This window comes from Coregonus clupeaformis, unplaced genomic scaffold, assembly GCF_020615455.1.
Source record: "Coregonus clupeaformis isolate EN_2021a unplaced genomic scaffold, ASM2061545v1 scaf2060, whole genome shotgun sequence".
NCBI lineage: Eukaryota > Metazoa > Chordata > Actinopteri > Salmoniformes > Salmonidae > Coregonus > Coregonus clupeaformis.
The window spans coordinates 2977-24665 of record NW_025535514.1 but is presented as its reverse complement, the minus strand read 5'-3'; the positions used below and the strand labels follow the sequence as shown (position 1 = coordinate 24665).

Here is a 21689-nt window from a genome sequence, read left to right as displayed (position 1 = left end):
TTACCTAGATGCACGACATGTTCAGTTGCCAATGTTTCATGGTCAAGGTTACTTCATTTACTTTAAATGCATAATTGTGTCTTCCGGTAGAGTATACTATTTAACTGATAATAATCCATTCATGTTCAATGTATTCTGGTCTCAATCCTAACAATGTATTGTCATGTTATGATTATAGAAGCTGCTGGGGTTTTTAACCAGGATAGAAAGGTTTCCATGCTAGATGTGAATGTTGTGTAAAGTGCATATAAAGTAGTGTTCTTCTCACACTGTCCCTCTCCTCTCTTCCAGTGAATGAGTGGCTGCTAAAGTAGTCTCCCTTGGATGAGCACAGAAACAAGAGTCAAAGACAGACAGAAAGAGAGCGGGGGGATGAGAGAGAGAAGAAAACAACTGGAGTCTGACCAAGGCTGCATCTCATCTAAGATTATTTCATGGAATTGTAAAAATAGAAAAAATAATCTCAACATTACCAAGTAAAATACTTTGCGTAGCTTTGCAAAGAGACTACTTTTCATACGTACATCGACAACTATTTGAAATCCAACACATGCTAACTAACACGTCCAGTACAAATATCTATTACGAAAACCGTTTTGATACTGATACTTTTTTGGGGGATAAAATATAATGTTGAAAACGTACAAAAACACGGAAGCATTCTTCTTCAAATGGACTAAGTGGGACTTTTAGCCTTTGTACATAGACACCTTGCTACCAATGGGATCTTAAGGACTTAAGACACTGCCCTTAGTGGTGCAGACAGAGAAGGTATGCAAGGCTCATAGCTGCATCGTCATCACAGTCACGTACAAGGCATGCCGACTGCAACAACCCAAGAGAGCGAGACCTTACATTCTTGCCTTGTAACAGTAGGTCATTACAAAAGGAAAAATGGGAAAGGAGCTTCTGTCTAAGTGATGAACCGATGAGTGTCTTGGCCTTTGTTGTACATAGTATAATTATCAGTATTGCTGAAAAACTGAATATGTAAAGAAAATACAAATAAACATGTAAAAATATATTAAGAAAAAAAAAAGACAAAACTTGAGTATTTTAAACGCTTGGCTTTGAATTCTGGAAGCAGTTCTGAGCTGAAGCCTTTTCTTTCAGTTTTATTGTTTACAATGGTCATACACTGTGTTTGAGTAACGTTATCAGCCCAATAAATGTGTCTGGAAAGTTCACTTTGGAAAATATGCTTAACTTTACACTGTTGTTTCTATGTGCTTATTACACTGTTGTTTCTATGTATCGGGCTTTGTGCCAAGTTATTCAATGACGTTAACGTGGATATGCTGTGCACATTGGTGAGCAAGCAGACCGGTGTCAACTACAGCAAGAAGCTATATGTCCTCCTCCCTCCTTGTTGATGCTGTGCGTGCTGTGAGTATCTAATTTCTGTCTGTCTCACACAAGGTACCAGTCACCTAAAAATCAAGCTAGTACATAGGAAATGATATAGTGATATGTAAAACAGATTGACCATGCCTTAGAAAGGGTGATGCTGAAAGGTTTTATTCAAAGAGATAGACATGGAAGCATTGAGGGATAATCAGGATGCAACAATTCCACCAATTCTTTCAATATTCCCTCAGGGCTGAGTCACTGCCTCTGGTCTCTTTCATCCGTCCCTGGGGGGTTCGTCACTTGAGTGGGTTGGGTTACTGGCGTATCTTCCTCTTGGGTTGGGCCCTCCTTGGTTTGTGCTGTGGTGGACCCTTTTTCTCGCCTTGTCTCAGGATTGTAAGTTGGTGGTTGGTATATCCTCTAGTGTCCGGCTGTGCTTTGCATTGTTTCCTTCCTCTTTGCCCTCTCTGTTTTTTCTTCGGATGCACTGTTCCTCCTGTCTCCTCCATTTATCTGCATGTTTATGTGTCGGGGGCTGGGGTTAGTTGGTTTATCCCTGGTATTCTCCTGTCTTATCCAGTTCCTGTGTGAATTTAATATGCTCTCTCTAATTCTCTCGTTCTCTCTTTCTCTCTGAGAACCTCATCCCTAACCTCTCCTACCGGGCATATACACCTTCTGTCCCCCAGTCCGCCTGCCTTCCTGCTATTCTTCCTGTTCTGCCTGCGCTTACTTCCCACTTTTTTTCATTAAACCAACTAGAGACCTACCCCCTACATTCACTCGGCCGTGGTGACTCCTTGCTGTTTCCCCTCCTTCTGCTATTCTTTAAACTTTCTCTCGTTTTCCTGTCCCAACCTTTTTTACCTTTCTATAAAAGCCAACTGAGATTTATTCCTGATTATTATTTACCATGCTTGTCACTTATAATTTTTACATCTTGGCATGGTTCTGTTATATCTCCACCCTCTCACCAAAGAGGACTGGCCACCCCTCATGCCTGGTTCCTCTCTGGTTTCTTCCTGTTTCTTTTGTTTTTCCCGTGCTTCTACACCTCATTACTAGTGTTTGGGGTTTTTAGGCTGGGTTTCTTACCATTCGAGATATTAGTTTAAGAATGGCTATATAAAATAAAATTGATTGATTGATTGATTGAGTATTGAGACTAATTTTACCTGTACATGCAACACTATCCTGTCTGTGTTCTTAGATAAACAGTCGGTTGTGAGTTAGTAACGGGATTGAACTGTTTGTTTGTGGATAAACCTTTAGTGGGTGCCTCAATGGTTAGTAGCTTAAGACTAGTTACATACAGAAAACAATAGTGAAAATGCAATTGTAGAATCAACCTGACAATAACTTTGTTACAATTGAAAATGGCAACCAAAGATAATGTCATTGCCATTATATCACTTTTTATCCTCAAACAACTCAAAGGAGTTTGCGTGCGATAATAGAAAATAAAATCAGAGTATGTTGGCAAAATCCCTTTGCGCTCTCACTCTGTGTGGATAGTGTTGGACTCCTCTGTCATCTTAGGCTACTCCACCTGTAGCAAATCACACGGAGACAAAGGTACAGCCACTCACACTTGATGTCATCGAAGCCCTCAGCCCCTGTAGAGGACAATGTCCTTGTTAGTCTCAGTGGAAGACAACAGAAGAATAACTACAGCACTTCACTGAATGAGACAGATAGGAAAAGTACAGAAACCAATATGTTACTGTGAAGTTTGACGGTTTACACACTCACTGCTTATTATGTATTTGTCAGTCCTTAATACAGGGTCCCTATGCTTTAGGCCAGGATTCAATCTGAACTGCTTTGTAGCACGCTTGACGATTAAAGGTGATTTACAATTGCACAGACAGCTGCAGCGTTTACCTTGAATGCAATCTCTGTGAATGCTGGAACATTGCCTTTAATTAAAATACGCATTTGTTCACACCGCTCTAAGGATAGAATCCCGGCCTAAGTGTCACCATGCAAGAACAAGTTTGCAATACTGACCTACCTGAGAGTTCAGTGCCTCACAGTCTTCTCCCCACTGCTGAGCGTTGGCACTTTTGGACCAGAACCATTCCACAGATTATCCATCAGTCCACACAAATGTCCCTTCCTGTCAGGAAGAACAGTTCAAAGTTATCAACTTCTTCTTGGAGGGCAGTAGTAACGTATCTAATGTCCAAATCAAAGAGATATGAAACAAGACATATCTGAGGAAGTGCTATTTGAGTGTGAAGGTTTGTTTTACCTGTGCCAGATTATTCAGTCCTAGCCAGGCATAAACAGAGATGCTCTGGGTCTGCTTTACCATGGAAAGGAGAAGCTGGTATTCTTCAATTCTGTGGACAGAAGCCAGGGTACCGCCATCTCACTTGCAGTAATTCTAAATAAAGAAACATCCATATTTTCATAGATTTTGTACAAGCTTTGACTATATAGAAATGTGATCAGTAGTGGTAATAAAAAGCAGGTCATTCTAAATGGAAGACCAACTTTGTTATTTTCAATTGTTGATTTGATGCACTGCAAGTGAGACACTTACCAATGCTTGCTGCCATCCCATTTGTTTCCGCACCAAATCGGTAGCAATGGGGTATCTTGCTATCATGTCCAGTATACATTTTTTAGTCATTTAGCAGACGCTCTTATCCAGAGCGACTTACAGTTAGTGAGAGTATACATTTTCATACTGGACCCCCATGGGAATCAAACCCACAACCCTGCCGTTGCAAATGCCATGCACTACCAACTGAGCTACACGGGACTACCCACTTGGACAGATATCTGGAGAGAAAAAAAAACACATATTTTAAATCCCTAGCTCGACACAACTAACAGATTAGAACAGAGTTGAAAATACTGTCTGACAACTCAAAATAAACTGGATTCAAATGGGATTGACCATTAGGGTGTCACAACGATGATCGTGGGGGATTTTGGTGGACTCCAGTTCCCAGAAGGGTGAGAAGGACAGGCAAGAACAGACACAGTCATGACTCCCATGATGGATAGAAGATGGTGGTGGTCCTTTGGACTTCTCTTGCAGTTCTTCCTATAAACACAATTACACCAAAAAGTGTATTACTCAGAAAAATGCACAGCGTTACATGGGTCCCAATATGCCTGGCGAAAACTAAACACTGCATTCCACTGTAAGAACCTTATACCAATGGTCAATAATGGTGGTGATAGTGTGATGGTTTGGGGATACTTTGCTGCCTCAGGACCTGAAGGCCTTGCCTTAATAGAAGGAACCATGAATTCTGCTCTGTATCAGAGGTTTCTACAGGAGAATGTCAGGCCATCCATCTGTGAGCTGAAGCTGAAGCGCAGCTGGGTCATGCAGCAAGACAATGATCCAAAACAAACACTCAAGTCTACATGAAATTGGTTAAAAAGCAACACATTTGAAGTTTTGGAATGGCCTAGTCAAAGTTCAGGCCTAATCCCAATTGAGATGTGGCAGGACATGAAATGAGCAGTTCATGCTTGAAAACCAACAAATGTCGCTGTGTTAAAGCAGTTCTGCCTGGAAGAGTGGGCCAAAATTCCTCGCCAGCGACATAAGACTGATCAACAACTACAGGAAGCGTTTGGTTGGAGTCATTGCAGCTAAAGGTGGCACAACCAGTTGTTGAGTGTAAGGGTGCAATTACTTTTTCACACAAGGGCATTTGGTGTTGCATAACTTTGTTTATGAAATAAGTATGTAATTGTGTTATTTGGTCACACAGGTTCCCTTTATTTAATATTACGTTTTGGTTGAAGATCTGATAACATTCAGTATAAAAAAATAAGCAAAAGAGGAGAACATTTGAAAGGGGGCAAAAAATACTTTTTCACAGCACTGTATCTGCAAAATGTCAAAGAACAAAATTACATGCATGGTGCATTTTTTAAATTCTACAATGTTTTGGTAATACCAAATTCAATCCGAACACGCTTTGTCGGCAATGCAATTTTTAAAAAAGGCAATGTATCCACGTTCGTGGAGACCACATTCACGGTAACGCTGCATTGGTCGTGTCAAATTACCTTTAAATGGCGCATTGTCCTAATCTGCAAATCAGATAAAATTATGGCCGGGAAAACTTTTTGTGGCATAGCTCTGTTGAGGTCTCACAATTTTGAAAAATACAATACTTATCAATTCTTATAAAATCATAAAGACCCTCACAAAGTCAGAAGAGAGAAACTGAAGTGTGTCTTCAACCTGAAGTGTGTATCCAAGATGGCGTAGCAGTGCGGTCGTGTATTGTGTTGTGTCCTCGTGTAAATAGCCTGTTTTTTGTTTTGTTTTTTTGTCTTTTATTCGTATATATTTCTCTCTCACTTTCCATCCTTTAACTAAATATACTTTCCTGCAACCCGCCTCACCCAATGTGGAACGGATTCTATTATTTTATAATAATAATAATATAATTATTTTTATCAATAACCTACGGCTGAAACTAGCCAGCTAGCCAGCTAACTAGCTACTTGCTATTAGCCACCGTTAGCTGTCTTCACCACTGTCCGTGGCCTGCACGACCTACCATCCAGCTCTAGCCTGGACAATTATCTGCATTTCTGCCGGAATCACTGAATCACTGGACCTTAACACCGGACCATCGCAACTAGCTAGCAGCAACCGAATGGCTGTTGTTGGCTAATATCCACTTCCCGACGTACCAGTTAGCCTTGAGCTAGCCTCGAGCCAGGCCCATCTCCCGGCTATTTACCACTCTGTCAACTGGACGGGACCTCCTAGTGTCGACACGGAGCCCCGCCGATCCATCACGACTGGTCTGCCGACGTAATCGTCTGATGTGGTTTCAACAGGCTTCCCGTTGCGACGACCATGATGATCCATCTGCTAGCCCCGGCCCGCTAGCACGCGCAAGCAACAGCTGTGCCTCCTGCTCGCCTGTGCTTTAGTAGCATACGATCTGCTCCCGGACTTACTTAGTACTGTTCACTGGACCTTATGATCACTCACCTACACAGCTAATGCCTGCTGGACTGTTCCTTTACACGGTACCCCATCCTGTTTATCTGTTTAGCCTCAGCCCAAACTTTCGTCGCCATTACCAGTTGTTGTCTTAGCCCTCTTGAATAACACCTGTGATTGCGTTATGCCTCTCTCCCATGTCAATATGCCTAACCTATTGCTGTTTGGGTTAGTTCTTATTGGCGCTATCATTTGTTGACTTCTGTAACCGTAAAAGCCTTGGTTTCTTGCATGTTAACATCAGAAGTCTCCTCCCCAAGTTTGAGTTATTCACTGCATTAGCACACTCTGCCAACCCTGATGTTCTAGCAGTGTCTGAATCTTGGCTTAGGAAGGCCATTCCAAACTACAACATTTTCCGTCTAGATAAAACTGCCAAAGGAGGCGGAGTTGCAATCTACTGTAGAGATAGCCTACAGAGCTCTATCATACTATCCAGGTCTAAACAGTTTGAGTTTTACTTCTAAAAATCCACCTTTCCAGAAATAAGTCTCTCACTGTTGCCGCTTGCTACAGACCAAACTGGGATATGCTTAACAACCCGGCCGTCCTACAATCTAAACTAGATGCCCTCAATCTCACACAAATTATCAAGGAATTTACCAGGTACAACCCTAAATCCGTAAACATGGGCACCCTCATAGATATCATCCTGACTAATTTACCCTCTAAATACACCTCCGATGTCTTCAACCAGGATCTCAGTGATCACTGCCTCATTGCCTGCGTCCGTAATGTGTCCGCGGTCAAACGACCACCCCTCATCACTGTCAAACGCTCCCTAAAACACTTCAGCGAGCAGGCCTTTCTAAGTGACCTGGCCCGGGTATCCTGGAGGGATATTGACCTCATTCCGTCAGTAGAGGATGCCTGGATGTTCTTCAAAAGTGCTTTCCTCTCCATCTTAAATATGCATGCCCCATTCAAAAAATGCAGAACTAAGAACAGATATAGCCCCTGGTTCACCCCAGACTTGACTGCCCTTGACCAGCACAAAAACATCCTGTGGCGTACTGCATTAGCATAGAACAGCCCCCACGATATGCAACTTTTCAGGGAAGTCAGGAACCAATATACACAATCAGTTAGGAAAGCAAAGGCTAGCTTTTTCAAACAGAAATGTCCATCCTGTAGCACTAACTCCAAAAAGTTTTGGGACACTGTAAAGTCCATGGAGAATAAGAGCACCTCCTCCCAGCTACCCACTGCACTGAGGCTAGGAAACACTGTCACCACCGATAAATCTACGATAATCGAGAATTTCAATAACCATTTTGATACGGCTGGCCATGCTTTCCACCTGGCTACCCCTACCCCGGCCACCAGCTCTGCACCCTCTGCTGCAACTTGCTCTGGTTTCCGAGCTGGTCATGGGTGCACCTCAGCCACGCTCAAGGTCCAAAACAATATAATAACAGCGATCGATAAAATACAGTACTGTGCAGCAGTCTTCATCGACCTGGCCAAGGCTTTTGACTCTGTTAATCACTGCATTCTTATTGGCAGACTAAATAGCCTTGGTATCTCAAATGACTGCCTCGCCTGGTTCACCAACTACTTCTCAGATAGAGTTCAATGTGTAAAATCGGAGGGCCTGTTGTCTGGACCTCTGGCAGTCTCTATGGGGGTGCCACAGGGTTCAATGCTCGTGCTGACTCTATTCTCTATGTATATCAATGATGTCGCTCTTGCTGCTGGTGACTCTCAGATCCACCTCTATGCAGACGACACCATTTTGTATACATCTGGCCCTTCATTGGACACTGTGTTAACAAACCTCCAAATGAGCTTCAATGCCATACAACACTCCTTCCGTGGCCTCCAACTGCTCTTAAACGCTAGTAAAACTAAATGCATGCTCTTCAATCAACTGCTTGCACCCGCCTGCCAGACTAGAATCACTGCTCTCGTGGTCTGACTTAGAATATGTGGACAACTACAAATATCTAGGTGTCTGGTTAGACAGTAAACTCTCCTTCCAGACTCACATTAAGCATCTCCAATCCAAAGTTAAATCTAGAATCGCTTCCTATTCGCAACAAAGCCTCCTTCACTCATGCTGCTAAACATGCCCTCGTAAAACTGACTATCCTACCGATCCTTGACTTTGGCGATGTAATTTACAAAATAGCTTCCAACACTCTACTCAGCAAATTGGATGTAGTCTATCACAGTGCCATCCGTTTTGTCACCAAAGCCCCATATACTACCCACCATTGTGACCTATACGCTCTCGTTGGCTGGCCCTCACTACATATTCGTCGCCAAACCCACTGGCTCCAGGTCATCTATAAATCACTTCAAGGCAAATCCCCGCCTTATCTTAGATCATTGGTCACCATAGCAACACCCACCCGTAGTATGCGTTCCAGCAGGTATATCTCACTGGTCATCCCCAAAGCCAACACCTCCTTTGGCCGCCATTCCTTCCAGTTCTCTGCTGCAAATAACTGGAACAAACTGTAAAAATCTCTGAAACTGGAGACTCTTATCTCCCTCACTAACTTTAAGCATCAGTTGTCAGAGCAGCTTACCGATCACTGCACCTGTACACAGCCCATCTGTAATTAGCCCACCGAACTACCTCATCCCCATATTGTTATTTACATTGTTATTTATTTTGCTCATTTGCACCCCAGTATCTCTATATGCACATCATTTTCTGCACATCTATCACTCCAGTGTTAATACTAAATTGTAATTATTTTGCACTATGGCCTATTTATTGCCTTACCTCCATAACTTACTACATTTGCACACACTGTATATAGATTTTCTATTGTGTTATTGACTGTATGTTTTGTTTTTGTTTATGTAACTGTGTAATTGTTGTTTTTAATCGCACTGCTTTGCTTTATCTTGGCCAGGTCGCAGTTGTAAATGAGAACTTGTTCTCAACTGGCTTACCTGTTTAAATAAAGGTGAAATAAAAATATATATAAAAAAAACAGAAAGTTAATGTCTTTTCACTCAAAATGTAAGGCCTCATAAACAGACATTTTGGGAAGTACCACTAGAGATATCTGCAAGTCATATTACCATTGCAGAAAGTAATGATTGTGATCTGTAATGTTATTTGTATTTGTATTTATTAACGATCCCCATTAGCTGCTGTCAAGGCAGCAGCTACTCTTCCTGGGGTCCAGCAACATTAAGGCAGTTCTATACAATTTAAAATATTACATGACATTACATTTCATAACACTTTTCACAACACATTAAGTGTGTTCCCTCGGGCCACTACTCTACTACCACATATCTACAATGCAAAATTCAGGTGTACGTGTGTGTAGAGTGCGTGTCTTATCATGTGTATGTGTAAGCGTGTGTCTGTGCGTAACTTCACAGTCCCTGCTGTCCCATAAGGTGTATTTTTTTTCCTGTTTTTTGAATCTGATTATACTGCTTGCATCAGTTACCTGATGTGGAATAGAGTTCCATGAAGCCATGGCTCTATGTAGTGCTGTGCGCCTCCCATAGTCTGTTCTTGACTTGGAGATTGTGAAGAGACCTTAGGTGGCATGTCTTGTGGGGTATGCATGGGTGTCAGAGTTGTGTGCTAGTAGTTTAAACAGACACCTTGGTGCATTCAGCATGTCAACACTTCCTGCCCTGTTCTGAGCCAATTGTAATTTTCCGAGGTGCCTCTTTGTGGCACCTGACCACGACTGAACAGTAGTCCAGGGGCGACAAAATTAGGGCCTGTAGGACCTGCTTTGTTGATAGTATTGTTAAAAAGCCATAGTAGCACTTTATTATGGACAGACTTCTCCCCATCTTAGCTACTGTTGTATCAACATGTTTTGACCATGACAGTGTACAATCCAGGGTTACTCCAAGCAGTTTAGTTACCGCAACTTGCTAAATTTCCACATTATTTATTACAAGATTTAGTTGAGGTTTAGGGTTTAGTGAATGATTTGTCCCAAACACAATGGGACTAACTTATTCCTTGCCACCCATTCTGAAACTAACCGCAGCTCTTTGTTAAGTCTTGCAGTGATTTCACTCGCTGTAGTAGCTGACCTGTATAGTGTTGAGTCATCTGCATACATAGACATACTGGCTTTACTCAAAGTCAGTGGCATGTCATTAGTAAAGATTTAAAAAAGTTAGGGGCCTAGACAGCTGCCCTGGGGAATTCCTGATTCTACCTGTATTATGTTGGAGAGGCTTCCATTAAAGAACACCCTCTGTGTTCTGTTAGACAGGTAACTCTTTATCCACAAAATAGCAGGAGGTGTAAAGCAATAACAGATACGTTTTTCCATCAGCAGACCATGATCGATAATGTAAAAAGCCGCACTGAAGTCAAACAAAACAGCTCCCAAAATCTTTTTATCATAGATTTCTCTCAGCCAATCAGTCATTTGTATAAGTGCCGTGCTTGTTGAATGTCCTTCCCTATAAGCGTGCTGAAAGTCTGTTATCAATTTGTTTACAGTAAAATAGCATAGTATCTGATTAAACCATTTTTTCCAAAAGTTTACTAAGGGTTGGTAACAGGCTGATTGGTCGGCTATTTGAGCACATAAAGGAATTTACTATTATTGGGTAGTGGAATTACTTTTGCTTCCCTCCAGGCCTGAGGGCACACAATTTGTAGTAGGCTTAGATTGAAGATATGACAAATAGCAGTGGATATATCGTCCGCTATTATCCTCAGTAATTTTCCATCCAAGTTGTCAGACCCCCAGATTTTCTGTATTTTTGTTTTAGATTCCGTCTCTCACAGTTGAGGGGTACCTATGATAAAAATACAGACCTCTACATGTCTTTGTAAGTAGGAAAACCTGCAAAATCGGCAGTGTATCAAATACTTGTTCTCCCCACTGTGTATATATATATATATATATATATATATATATATATATACACACACACACCTGTTCTGAAAGGCCCCAGAGTCTGCAACACCACTAAGCAAGGGCACCACCAAGCAAGCAGCATCACAAAGACCATGGAGTTCTCCAAACAGGTAAGGGACAAAGTTGTGGAGAAGTACAGATCAGGGTTGGGTTATTAAAAATTGAACATCCCACGGAGCACCATTAAATCCATTATTAAACAATTGTAAGAATATGGCACCCCAACAAACCTGCCAAGAGGGGCCACCCACCAATACTCACGGACCAGGCAAGGAGGGCATTAATCAGAGGGGCAACAAAGATACCAAAGATAACCCTGAAGGAGCTGCAAAGCTCCACAGCGGACTTTGGAGTATCTGTCCATAGGACCACTTTAAGCCGTACACTCCACAGAGCTGGGCTTTATGGAAGAGTGGCCAGAAAAAAGCCATTGCTTAAAGAAAAAAATAAGCAAACATATTAGGTGTTCACCAAAAGTCATGTGGGAGACTCCCCAAACATATGGTAGAAGGTACTCTGGTCAGATGAGACTAAAATTTAGCTTTTTGGCCCTCAAGGAAAACGCTATGTCTGGTGCAAACTCAACACCTCTCATCACCCCAATAACACCATCCCTACAGTGAAGCATGGTGGTGGCAGCATCATGCTGTGGGGAAATTTTTAATTGGCAGGGACTGGGAAACTGGTCAGAATTGAAGGAATGATGGATGGTGCTAAATACAGGGAAATTCTTGAGGAAAATCTGTTTCAGTCTTCCAGAGATTTGAGACTGGGACGGAGGTTCACCTTCCAGTAGGACAATGACCCTAAGCACACTGCTAAAGCAACACTCGAGTGGTTTAAGGGGAAACATTTAAATGTCTTGATATGGCCTATTCAAAGCCCAGACCTCAATCAAATTGAGAATCTGTGGTATGACTTAAAGATTGCTGTACACCAGCAGAACCATCCAACTGGAGCTGGAGCAGTTTTGCCTTGAAGAATGGGCAAAAATCCCAGTGGCTAGATGTGCCAAGCTCATAGAGACATACCCCAAGAGACTTGCAGCTGTAATTGCTGCAAAAGGTGGCTCTACAAAGTATTGACTTTGGGAGGTGAATAGTTATGCACGCTCAAGTTCTGTTTTTGTGTCTTATTTCTTGTTTGTTTCACAATAAAAAATATGTTGCATCTTCAAAGTGGTAGGCATGTTGTGTAAATCAAATGATACAAACCCCCCAAAATCAATTTTAATTCCAGGTTGTAAGGCAACAAAATAGGGAAATTGCCAAGGGGGGTGAATACTTTCGCAAGCCACTATACTATACACTATTCCCACACGGTGACAGGTTGAAAATTTTTTTACCTGGATGTCCACGAGTTAACAGGCCTGTTTATCCTTCTCAGAAGGCTAGTCAGAGGTAAAATAGATCACATCAGCAGTTAACTGCATACAGGAGACAGTGGCACTGGCCATAGATCCTGTGCCACTATTTATTGCTGTGTCCTCCATAACTTGTGATACACCAGACTAGTCACATGGGAAAAAATTGCAGATTAAAACTATTCTGTAGTGCGGCGATTACGTCTGATATTGAACGTTCAGAAAGTAGTAAGCAGTAATAACTATTCAGAAAGTACAGATGTAGAATCTTAATTTGAGCCAGTTTGCTACTGCAGGAAAATAGGTCGTTATCAATTAAACATAAAGTGCAGAGCGTTCGCCTGCTGGAGGGCAAGGAGACCCCCTGCTCCGCTAAAACCATTGACAACTTTGTGCCGTTTTCAAAGGATTGTTAAATAAATGTTAACTATTTAGTTATAAATATCTTGAAGAGCATTGTCAGAACTACACATCTGATTATTCCATGCAAAACAATTGCGCACATGCTTTTCAAAATTAGTAAAAAATCAATTGATGTGATTTCAGATACGTCAGGGTAGCCTCACAATACCTGTCAATATTGGCCACCATTAATTGGATATTTGTATGATATAAAATAAGTGTACTATACCTGACAAGCATGAGTGGTTTAGGTACATTTTCAATCCGTTGTGGGCTCTGCCTGTCAAGCAGCAGAAGTACGCATTTGCAATTGTACTGTTAGCTTTCCTTTGCAAGCTACCAGTAGAAACTTCGTACATCTGGCTAAACAATGGTAAAACCTAATGTACTTTTTTCTACAAGCAACATAGGCCTACCTAGCGAAGTTAGCTAACATTTTCCTCTTTTCATGATTGATTGCTAAAAAATAATTCACACAGGCCATATTTGTTTAACTTACATTTTTTCTGCTGAAATGGGCTCTCAAAAAGCAGTGCATCCCAGACGGTTTATGATCACAACACATTGGCCAGACTGGGAAGGCTCTCAGGCTCCACACAGGTGATATGGACCATGTGTGACGAGCGCCGCAAACTGGTGCTGCAGGTATTTTGACCTGTTGCTTCCAAACAGGTTGAATTCCTTACAGGATTTTCAGGCCAGTTTTGCATTCGGCCTCATTGGCTTTACTTTTAGCAAAGCTTTGCCACAGACATTGTATGAATAAAAGCAGGTGGGCGTACCGGTAGATCAAAAGATGGAGCCAATTTTGTTACTGTGTTAATTGCATTTCAAGGTGCCGTGTATATTTTCAGCATAAACAATGCGTTCACTTTGAAGATGGCGCCGGAGGGGATGGCTGCCGTTTTATGGACTCTTACCAACCGTGCTATTTTGTGTGTTTTTTCGCGTTGTTTGTAACTTATTTTGTATATAATGTTGCTGCTACCGTCTCATGACCGAAAAGAGCTTCTGGACATCAGAAAAGCGATTACTCACCTTGAACTGGACCAATAGTTTTTCTTTAATGAGTTGGACGAGAGGGATTTGCTCCAGACACCCGACAGGGCCCTCATCCCTGTCATTCGCAGTAGAAAGAAAAGGAGATATCGCGGAAAGAGATCAGGTGCTTGGTAAGGAGCCGCGACGAGTGGCTAATCTGCTGTTGTGTCTGAAAACATGTTGCTAATCATGCTGTGGAGGACAAGGAGATCCGCTGACACTGTACTTTGATTATAAAGGTTTATTCATAACAAAGGATTTCAGCGTCGATTTACAGACACCTGCAGGCATCTGGAGAACAGTGGACCCAAAAGAATATGTTGTTCTGACCTCCTTTGTCTTCACCAAGTATTTATAATCTTTACCAAGATAGGGGTGGTTTCCCCTACAGACCAATCCCATCACTCCACACAACAGACTTCCTCTGTTTTAGGGTACTCCTATAGAACTGCTCTCCAGATGTCTCCCTGGGCCAAATCAACATTCTCTAAGCTACCATTTGCAAACACTAACAACATCATAAATTCCTTAGATACCACAATACCATTTGCAAACGCCCACAAAGTCCTAAATTCCTTAGATACCACATTACCATTTGCAAAGCTAACAAAGTCATAAATTCCTTAGATACCACATTACCATTTGCAAAGCTAACAAAGTCATAAATTCCTTAGATACCACATTTCCCCCCTTCGAGACTAACTAAGTCTCGAAAACAAAAAGAATAGGATTATGACAAATAACAATTTCTCTTATTGAGTATTTTTAACAATAAACCAAAAAGACATTTTTCTATGGAGTGTAAATACATTTCTATGAAATATGAACAAATCTTTATGGAGTGTGAGAGCGAAAAACCTTTCTGGCAGCTTTCTTTCCAAATATCCATCAATCAATCAAGACAGTAAAATTCTCTCACGGCCCCTCTGCCCCAGGCAACCACCTAAGTACTCCAGATCAATTCATAAATCTTTATCAATGCATTTTAAACTATGATGCACTTTGAATACACATGAAAGCCTCAGCAAACAAAATACAATCAAAAATGTCCACATTCAGGCTGGTCATCCCATCGGACCCTCCTGTGGATTCTCTCTATCCCTGCCTAGACCCAATATCCCTAAGCATCCACGAAATAAACAAAAACATCTGAGATCCCCACATGTACCCAATAACAGCAAATATCTTTCTACAAAAATTAATACAGAAAGAATATAACACAAATTATGTATTACACATGCAAATATGTCTATATATCATTGCAGACACTGGAATGTAGTCCACTACACTTCATCTCCTCAGCAGTGTCGACTTCCAATGCATCGTTGATGATGGACTCTGAACGTTTCCACACCTTCCTTGTTCCACTTCCTCCAGTCCATTCATATTGTCCTTTCATATTGTCCATGTTTGAGTATTTGAATCCCCTCTACACTTCCCCATATGCTTCTGGAAGAAAAGAAAAGACCAAACAGTATCTTTTGCAAAACAACACATTCAAATTAAAACATCAATATCAACTAAAAATTATATATAAAATGAATCACATACCATTTCCCCCCTTTGATTCATAACAAAATACTAAAATAACGCTAATATTTAAAAACATTTGAAAAATAATCGGATATTCAAAATGGATATCTATCCATCAATACTCCATCCAGTCCCACTTGTTCATCTTCATCTAGATCAGAAACAGTTAACAACGGCAGCTGAGTGTTTTCTCCAGGCATCACAACTCCAACCCATCTCAATATCATAGCCTTCGCAAAGGTCAATAACAAAGTACAAAAGCAAAACATCACACACAGTGCTATCAGAGCTGCTACTAAAATCTGAACTATCACTGCTCCCACTGGGCCTAACTGATCTTGCAACAAGACTTCGCTACCATCCAGCTCCTTCAGATCTACCAAACGCATCCCTTATATTCTTCAATGCATCTATAACACTAGTGATATTATCGGAACTATCTGGGATCAAAGTATAACAATCATCCCCCGTCAAGTTCATAGCCAAGCATAAGCCACCTTGTTTTGCTAAAATATAGTCAAGAGCCATGTCATGTTTCAACAGCGTCAGTCTGTGACTTCTTTGAGTATTTGACAGAAGGTTAAACCCTCTTATCGTTTCATTTGCAAAACCCTGCAAAGTATAGGTAATATTATCAATGTGATCTGCCAAAAATGTTACACCATACCATGGAAAAAGTCCCAGTCCCCACTTCTCTCCTAGACTTATCCTCCAATGGTAGGCTTCCAGACTATGAAATTTCGCCATGTCCCTTTTCACCCCTATTTCCAAACCTAGACTCAGATTTATCTGTGTCCGGTGCTTCCCTCTTTTAATGGTAAAAACCTCATTGGAAGCTTCAACGTCGACATGTAACAACATCCTGTCCATCCATAGGGTAAATTGCTTTATCACCACAAACCCACCAAATATCTCTAAAATTTCCAATAGTCACATTACCAGGCAAAAGCTGATCTTTCACCATCAAAGTCCTGCTCTTCTTACTAACTGGAACATAAAAGTTACATTATATTTCTCATTACTAACCTTATGTTCATGCTTACCCAAAGTCATCATATAATCATCACAATCTGATATTCCCATAAACATACCCTTTCCATCATATGTTTTATTTGAACAAAAACAGCTTTTAGCCCTTACTGGTTTCACCTCCAATGCTTCAGGAATCGCTGTTAACTGATTTTCCTTCCCATCTAACAAATAGGGTAATTCATTTAACCAAGAACACTTAAACCTAGGCCTAAACAAATGTTTCGACAATGACATTATTGTATCTGTTAATGATTGTTGCTGTACAACAGCCTGATCATAAGATTGACACGTACTTGATAGAGTTTGAGCGACCGTCTCTAAGATGGAACCCCATGTGCCTGGTGCTGGAATTCTCAGCAGACATGGACCCTCAAGATTCCTCACTGATCTTACAGAATGAGTTAACTGTTGGAACCAAAGATTCCTACCTGCCCATCCATCTTTAATTTTCAAAACAGAAGAATCAAATCCATATGCCTTCCATTTAGTTTCTCTCTTCCCTAACGAGCGGTATTGATCAGATATATCTTCTTGTCTTCCATTAAAATCAAAGAACTCATCCTGTACCTCCATGATAGTATTCTGCACTATTTCAGATGAATCTGCATCATTCTCTACTACCATCTGCTCTCCTATCTCAACACTATCCTTACTACCATTGACAGCACTCTCCATCCGTTATCATAAACTCCTGAGTCACTCTTGTTACATCTTTTAGTTTCAGAAAAAAAATATTTCCTAAATGTGTTATTGCCATTGTACCATTAACCTCTTTCAAGTTACTATTAAAATAGTTCGTTAGTTGATGTATTAACACCTTAACTATTTCCAGTGGGAAAGTTACCGAAATCCTCTGTGTATTATTTACTGTTGGAGTGGCTACTTTAATATACTTCTCCTGAACTCCATTGGTGACTGTGGAAGCTTCAACAGACTTCAAATCCTCCATCATAAGCGTCACTTTACGAATTACATAGCCTTTTAACCAATAATTCTTAACCGGAACAAATTTTAATGCTTGCACTAGATAAGTACACATATATTCTCCTGATCTTTCCATGTAACATTACGCAAAATAAGTGAACAATCACTCATAACCCTCTTCCACTTCATATCGTTGTGCAAAATATACTTCCTTTGACTAGGGGGCACAGCTTCTACTTCCGGTCCCTGATAACAACACTTCTTCTCTCCATAATTATCTCTCCATGTGGGAGGAACGTCACCACCCCCACTCCATCTCTCACATCTACAAGGAAGATGAGCTTTACCACCCATCCTAACCCTAATGACAGTCTTTTCCTCTAAAATTGGTGCTGGAGCGATTGGCTCCCTTGTAATCAAATGTGAGTATATTTATATCTTCAATAACTGTCAATGTTGAAAGAGTTGAATTGCTTCTCACTGTTGTTATAATAGGCTGAAGTGTTGATGTCATTGTCGTTGTTTCATCTATTTTCCCCAAAGCTTTGAAGTCTTTACTTGTATTTCCATCTATCACCACTAGTGTCACTACATTAACTCTCAGTCCCAACTCTAATCCCTCACTTTCAAACTGTTGATTATAAAAAATACATTTATAATCACCTTGATCTTCCTGCTGGAAATTGTAAATATAGATACTGCAATCACCCTCAATTTTCATTCTTCTCTTATCATTCAGCAACGCATACTTTCTCAATGCAACTGCTCCTAACAGATCTAAACTCCTGCCATATCTATCTTCCCACTGAACTCTAAATTTCCCTTCACCACTGTTCTCTCGTGCACTTACATGGGAGCTGAGCTGACTGTCCCAGAGTTACTTCAACCCTAGTTTTCGTAACGTTTGGTCTGACTTTTCTCCTAACTGGTCTGGGCCTACTTTGTCTAACTTGAATCACCAGCTTCTCCTGTAACAGAGTTGCCATTGGTGATCTCCGCTGCTTCACATTCCACTGAAATATTCCTGTTGTTTCTGGGACGTATTGAAAATCAATTTCCCCAAATCTCCTTTCCTTTCCCTCCCATTGCTGGAGTCATCTCTGGCATCATCAGAAGTGTAAACATTATCATCAACGTTATCCACAACATTGACAATCTCTCCTTCTGGGTTTACACTCTGGATATTGTCATGCATCTCTCCTTCTTCCTGTTCTCCCCTATCTCCATCCTGCTCTCTCTTGAGCCTTTAACATCCTCTCTCTCGCGCGTGGCACCTCTTCTCCAGGCGCTTTAACACAATGTGACAAATGATACCACGTTGGAGACCCTTTAACCTGGACAGCGTGTTCCAGTACTACGAACAACTTCAAATGATCCTTCCTCGCGTTCATTATACCACTTCCTTCTAAATACCTTTACGAACACCTTGTCCCCAGGTTGTACTGTACTCCTTTTTTGCTCATCAAGCTCCTCCTGCACCTCTTTTTTTCTTTGCCTGTCAGAAAACATATAGGACAACTTTTTATGAAAATTGGCTATATGTAACGTACGCTCTCATTTCATCTTCAAAAGACAAGCTTGGACCCTTTCCACTTGTTCTGCAAACAAGGCGTAGGCATCCTTCTTCCTGTTACCAATTCATGGGGTGTCATACGTAGATCAGCAACTCACTTGAGCGACACACCATTAATGCTAAAGGAAGCGCTTCGCTATCCAGTTTCAGACCCGTATGCTGACAAATTTTGACAATGCGATTTTTCAAGACACCGTTCATTTTTCCCACAAATCCGTCTTGACTTTGATGGGTGATAAACTGCTCCAATACGTTCTTAATTCCCAATTTTTTGCAACATCAATTTTACTGATTTATCCACAAATTCCTTCCCATTATCTGAGGATATTCGATCGGGTAATCCCCACCTGTATGACTTCTTTACACAAGAACTTGGCAACCGATTGAGCATCTTTTCACATAGTTGGACAGGCCTCGGGCCATCGTGAAAATCTATCTACAACCACCAACATGTATATTTTCCCATCAACTGGTTTTATCCTTAGTATCAACAAAGTCGATAACCAACTCACGTAGGACCTCTCGGTGTAGGAATGTAACCAGGAAGAACCGTCACACTCCTGCGACACATTATTTTCAGACAGATTGTGCACCTTCCTATTATATATTTCTACACTAAGTGGAACACTTAAAAAATGCACCACATAAGTCTAACACCGTAAAATGTGTCGCATTAGGAGGAACTTGGGCTAACAAGGTATGCGGGTCTGGCACTTCTGCTGGAAAGTCAGTCACCTTACCTCATTCACTGCTCTCAAATCATGAACAACGGACGATAAGTTTCATCTGGTTTTTTCACAGGCCACAAAGGCGTGTTACTCCGAGGGTTTTTTGTTGTCCTTAAAACACTGCTTTCGAAAGTCCTTCAATTTTGTGGTTCAATCCCTTGGATTGCTTCATCTTTCAATGGATACTGATTCTTCCAAGGAGGTCTGGCTCCTGGGTCAGTTCAACTTTCACAGGTTGGGCTGATTTCACAAGTCCAATAAACTCGTACGTGTTAACCACAACCTATCTATTGTTTCACTGCTTATCTCTCCTCTTTCATAGGTCTGAATTCATCTGCCCTGCAAATAGAATTCATCATGTCATCCTTACAGCTTGTAGCTCTCCTTGTCCTTAAAAAATCATTAATCGCTGATCTTCACTCCCTCCATATCCCAAATTCTCTTTCCTCGATACAAAACCTTTCCCTCTGCTTCTGTCATCATTTCTCCTATTTACTTTTTAGCCTTCGGAAACCAACAGGGGTCACATGTACTTTCTTCTCAATCTCAATTCTTTTTCAAAATGTTGTGTTTATCTTCCTAGCTGCTCACTTGTGGTCCTAAAATAATGCAACATGAGCTGAGTTAAACTTTCTCTTTGGTTGATGCTCAACCATTCCCCTATTCGATTTAGCAACATTCTTGAATACATACAATAAATTATATATTCCATATCCGCATATTTCTTTTCTCCTATATCTTACCTTCTTCAAAAAATCTTCACTGAGATTTCCATCAATACTGAAGAATGAATCCATCTCTGTCGTCATCAACAATTTATTTTCTTCACTCCTCCACCAGACGACCGTCTGGTGTACATCTTATTATTCAGTTCAACTTACACCAATGCATCTCTTCCCAACAATGCAATAGGTGTATGTTCTGATACGAAAATATGGTATTGTAATTTTTAGATTTTTATGCAACTCAATTGGTTCCGTAAGAGGAATTTTTTACTCCCTATTTTTATTCTTGTCAATCTTCCGCCCTTTATAATAATTTTTTTTTATTTGCCTCAATGTGATCTTCCTCTGATGTCCCACTACATTTGGATCTTCTTTCCCCCTATCCTGCTCCGGGCCCCTATAGGGGTTCCGGTCCTCCAGATGATCTTACTGCCCTGTATTTCTGAAATTCCCTCTGATGTTTCCTCCTGGCCCATTGCACTCCCGGGCAAAGTGATACCAACCTGTCCACAACTATAACATACTTCTGGAGAATGCTGGAAGTATGCCTAAATCTTCCTCCTCTTCCTCTTTCTAAGCCTTCTCGTCCTCTTCCTCTCCAATTCTGTGTCTGTCCAGAAACTGTCTCTGATATGAAACACTGGTACCGCTTTGGTGGCTTGTACATTGCGGTTGAACTTCGTTGAAGCTGTGGCAGTGATTGTTGATTTGGTGCACACTGATTCTGCATAACCAAAACTGTTTCTTCTCCTTCTTATTCTCCATCAAATTTAATATTTGATTGAGTTTTCCCCAGAGGATTTCTTGGTCCTGTTCTTTTCTGGTTGTGTTCCTTTTTCCTGTACAGATCCACTACATCTATATGAGTCTGTATAAACGCCTTTGTCATGCTTCCAAGTCCAACCACCTCTGCCAGTTTGCTCCTTACTGGTGAGGGCAGTCCCATCTGCAGTTTGAGCTCTCAAAATTGACTGCTCAATTTGACTCACATCTGGATCATTTTCGATAATATTTCTCCACACTTGATGACTCTTGACACATAGGCTCTCGGATTTTCTTGTTGTCCTAGTGGATCAATCAAATGTTGTCAGGATGCACATTTGTTGGGCGTGTCTTTCAGTGCTCTCCACAGACGATTCCTACTTGCAGCCAAC

The 21689-nt window shown here is 41.1% G+C and overlaps 1 pseudogene; it reads right to left on the bottom strand.

The window, feature by feature from the left end:
- Nucleotides 1-2515: 2515 nt before the first annotated feature.
- Nucleotides 2516-3914, bottom strand: LOC121547017 (annotated as a pseudogene).
- Nucleotides 3915-21689: the final 17775 nt, after the last annotated feature.